The sequence below is a fragment of the Mytilus edulis genome, chromosome 8 (assembly GCF_963676685.1).
Source record: "Mytilus edulis chromosome 8, xbMytEdul2.2, whole genome shotgun sequence".
NCBI lineage: Eukaryota > Metazoa > Mollusca > Bivalvia > Mytilida > Mytilidae > Mytilus > Mytilus edulis.
In genome coordinates, this window is record NC_092351.1 from 15,707,400 (window position 1) to 15,712,327 (window position 4,928).

General features: G+C 29.5%; 1 long non-coding RNA gene across 1 annotated transcript; it reads left to right on the forward strand.

Moving 5' to 3' along the window:
• The first annotated feature begins 371 nt into the window (after positions 1 to 371).
• On the forward strand, positions 372 to 4,531 carry LOC139484922 (uncharacterized). Its single transcript, XR_011655192.1, has 2 exons — positions 372 to 3,121; positions 4,216 to 4,531. It is a non-coding gene; the product is annotated as an uncharacterized lncRNA (long non-coding RNA).
• The last annotated feature ends 397 nt before the right edge of the window (positions 4,532 to 4,928 follow it).

Consider the following 4,928-nt stretch of genomic DNA (forward strand, 5'->3'; position numbering starts at 1 on the left):
ATATTTCAATTTGATATGCGTCTTTTTCTTTTTTCATTTTTGTCGTATTTCCTTGAATATATATATATATATATATATGGTACAAAAACAATGAAACAAAACAACACAACAAATAAAAAAAATGTGGATTTATTGATAACTGTTAAATTGTGTACATCTTTTCTAATCAATAATAAAAACCTTTACATACACATGTTTCAATAACACTTGTTTTTTTGTTGTTTCTTTGTTTTTGTTTGATTTTATTTTGTGTTGACCATTGTTCTCAAAATTCAGCAAAATTATCGATAATCAACATAAAAACAAAATTCAGACCTGACTGTATTTGTCAGATAATTTAAATTATGTTTTACATTTTTTGATACGTTTCATAAAAGAGGGACGAAATATACCAGAGGAACAGTCAAACTCATAGATTGAAAATAAACTGACAACGTCATGGCTAAAAATAAAAAGACAAACAGACAAACAATAGTACAGAAGACACAACTTAGAAAACTAAGGAGTAATCAACACGAACCCCACCAAAAACTGGGGATGATCTAAGATACTCTGGAAGAGTATGCAGATCCTGCTCCGCATGTTGCACCCGTCGTGCTGCCTATGTTATTACAAATCCGGTAAATAGTCTGATTCGGTAGGTCACATTAGTGAAAAGGGAAAGATGTTGTAGTTACGACACAAGGAACATATTCGATATCATAAGTTATGATTTTCAATGAGTGCGCGTAACTTAACAAATAAAAAAAGAGACGTAAATTATCAATAACGTTTACATTGTGTACATCTTTTCTAATCAATATTTAACTTTTAAATAAACAGGTTTCAATAACACTAGTTTAAGTATTTTTTGTTGTTTTACTTTTTTTTTTTAATTTTGTGTTGACTACCGCTCTCAAAATTAGGCACATAATCGATTATTCATTATATTTGTAACATAAATACAAATTCAGGCGTGACTGTACATCATTGGAATTATGATTAACATTTTTGAACAATTTCATTTTCAATGGGTGCGCGTAAGTTACATGTTACATATTAAGTCAATATGTGTTCGATTTGCGATACGATGTATGTAGATGAATGCCTATTTTGGCAAATTCTGTATTGACTACAGTTCTATAAAAAACAATTGTTTCACAATAAGATAATTAGGTTAACTTCCATGAAAACATTTTTAAATAGTTCATGGAAAACAGATGGTTGCAAACGTGGAAAGAAATCTGATAACATGCATTTAATGTAATCAATACGATTGTATATACATACTTGTAATTGGAACAAAAAATCGTTCCTCATATTGTATTCACATTGGTACTGCAATAACGTAGGTAAGATAAGAACTATATGACTAAATAACGTTATAAAATAATTTATCAATTTCTTTAAGGATCTACTAAACCGTTAGGTTAAAGTATGTCATCATTATGTTTAAAGCGTCCCCTTTCTCTCTCATTCTCTATCATGATCTTTTTGATGCTCGAACAACCCGATGTCATTTATTTATAGATTATCAATTAACGAGATTGATTTTCTCGTTTCAGCCGGGACCAGTGATAATCTGTTTATAACTATTCTACCTCTGACGACGTTGTCAATTTCATTGTCAAATTCATTGACAACGGCACGCGCGTTTTTAGGTTCTAGTGATAATTTTTTATCACTCTATTGTGTTGAAAAGGAAAATTATCAGACATACTAAGATCAAAGGAAAATTTTGTAAAATTGCAATAATATATAAAAACATAAATATAAACTATAGAAGAAATTCAATGCCTTCTAAGTGTATGCATGTACATTTCAATCATCTTTATAATTTGTGATAAAGCCTATTTTCTTAATAACATAACATTTAAATTGAAAAAAATAGACTAACAGTGATTTAATTAAGGATTTCAGAATTCATAATTTAGTACCTTGATAAATATTGCTATAGGACATTTTCTGTCACGCCCGCTTCATTCTTATTGATATGTTTGAAATGAAATGGGTTTGTTTTGTCAGTGCATGTTCTAAATCAGAACAGATACAGTACTGCGATGTCATCACGTAATTAATTTTAGAATACATTACTAAAATGACTATGTAAAAGTCTAATTTACTGCTTCTTCAAATACAAATAAATCATCTGAGTCATAGGGTTCTTTATTCATCAATTGTACATCACATGCATTCATCTTACAATTACAATATATGTTTAATCTAAAATATGAAATTTAACATATGAAATAGACCTAACAAAAGCAATGGTGTCTAGATTGAAATACACATGAAACTAAGCTACATGTTATCGTGCGTATGTTCTGTAAATAGTTTAGTTTAGACTTTTAATAATTTTTAAAAATGTGTTACATTGTTATAAATCAATTATGAGAATTTAAGTCAAATCGATGAAGACGAATTTTACAGCTAGTGACCCTTAAAGATTGTTTTATGGAATTGATCAAAACATAAAATACGCTGTATGACCAAAAGTATGGTTTAAACTGTCATAGACTTGTTGATTTGTACATTCGACAGTTAAGACTTAACGCTTACATGATTGACAGATGTTGTGTTCATACACATTATATGCAAAACCATATTTCAAATTGTAAAACAGAAGATTGTATGCAACCAAATACACATGGCATAGTGAATTAAAAGTAGTTCGTTTTGAACGTCGTTTGTGGCGTGTCATTGTTAACACTACTTTTAATGCATACTAGTCTAGCAGAATACGTTCTGTAATCGATCTTTTGATTTGGCCATGTGATTTAGGTTCTTTCCGTTTAGAAATTTTGCTCTGAGATTGTATTTTTGTTTCTTAACTGTTTTGATAATAAATTCTAAAAATTAATTCCTCACAAATATCAAAATTGACACTTAATTTTTAATCATATGCAAATTTTACGGTTTGTTATTTTTTATTCAAGATGTAACAAATTATTAGTTGTATTTTTAAAAGATAGAATTGCTTCGATATATATTAACTTCAGCAACTACTATTCTTATATTTATTTATATATGTATTTTTCCAGGAAAAAATGGAGAAATTATTGTTTGTCCTTATGTTCCTTGTATTGACCTACCAGGTTGAAGGGTGGTTTTTCAGAAGAATTAGAATTAATCCCACTAAAAAGTAAGTAACTGAATGTTCGATGTATACATATTTCAGTAGTCATACAAATATATATTATCTAAAAGGCTTATTACCATTGGGTCAATTCTTTTGCTTGTGGATTGCTTTCATAAATAATTTCGAATATATGATGTAATTTTACCGTCTATACCATCGGGTTAGTAGCTTTCCTTCAAAGGATCCACCTGGTTCACACATACATTATGATTTGAAATTTGGTATCCACATGCAAATGCATGATTGTTGAACTAATACTCCAAATTGAAGTAGAAAATTTGAAAATGAAAATTGCAATATCGTTGTTTTTGTTTTGTCTCAAAGTTTGGTTCTCATTTTTAGATTGTGTCTTATATCATGATATTATTAAGAAATAAAACAAGCTGAACTGTATCTTTAAAATCCATATCATAATTCAACAGGATGACTGCTATTAACATCAAACTTAAAATTGGTTAGTGAAAAGACATTATACATACAGTTTAAGCATTATGCTAAATTATCATCATTTTTTAAAAGCTCATGTATGCAGTCTACCGTATCCAAATTTAGGAACAAATCAAATTTAAAAGAAGCTTTAATTTTTGAAAGGTCATGTTTGCAATCAACCGTATCTAAAATAAGGGACAAATCAAATTTAAAAGAAGCTTAATATTTTAAAAGCTTATGTATGCGGTCTACCGTATCCAAAGTAGTAAACATATCCAATTTTAAAGAAGCCTACATTGTTTAAATGATTTCAAATCTGTCAACTAATATGTAATACAATTGTTATAAAGTAAAAAGTACAAGATATGTTTTGGTACACTAGGCATATTTTTTTTTTGTCTTTTTGTGTTTTTATTGCTGCTGTCTCACATTCCCCAGCCCAATTTAACATGTAATGGATATTCATTAACATATTTAATGAGAATAAAAAAAAACAATATTTGCTACATTTGTCAGATATTATCTGTTAAACTTATTTCAAAGGTTCTTCATATCTTTGTTTTTGTTGTTTTATTCAAGAATAATATGTCATCGGTTAGACCATGTTCCTCGGGATGAAATTCAATACATATTTATGTTAATGTTTGCATTCATTGATGTTATTGTAGCTGTTTTTGTAAAGCTGTCGAAGCAGATACACATAGAATACTTCACGATTTTGGATCAATCCAAAGATGTACCCGCTGGTTTAGTTGTAATTGTGGACACACAGCAATGGTAACATGTGGTGACCAGTGTGATAGAAGAGTTACCAATTGGTTAAAAACAAATGGAGGGAAATGTCAATTTGCTAGGTCATTATATACAGCAAGCGTATGTGGAGCGTCTACATATGGCCATCAAAGAAAGCCTTGTTAAGCCTATACTACAGCATTTAACACTGTGAATTTGGATTGTTTGATAAATAAACAATACAAATGAAAACTGTTACTGACATTTCAGATAAAATGCCTCTGTGTTAATTGACTGCACCCTGTAGGTTGTTTTCGTTTCCAGAATAATTTTCTTTATACAGAAGTAAACTATTTCACGGGTTTGTACTTACTCGAACAACACTATGGGTACCACATATGAGACAGGATCTGCTTACCCTGCCGGAGCACACGATAACACCCCCATGTTTTATGTGGTTCGTTTTACTTGGTCATTAGTTTTTCTATATGGTGTTCTATAATTTGTATATTTGTCTGTTTGTATTTTTTTAGCCATGGTGTTGTCAGTTAAAATTCTATCTATGGGTTGAATGTATCTTTTATTCCGCTTTTACAACATTCGCCATCAAATTCCTCTACAGAGTATTTTTATAAAACTGAATTTCTAA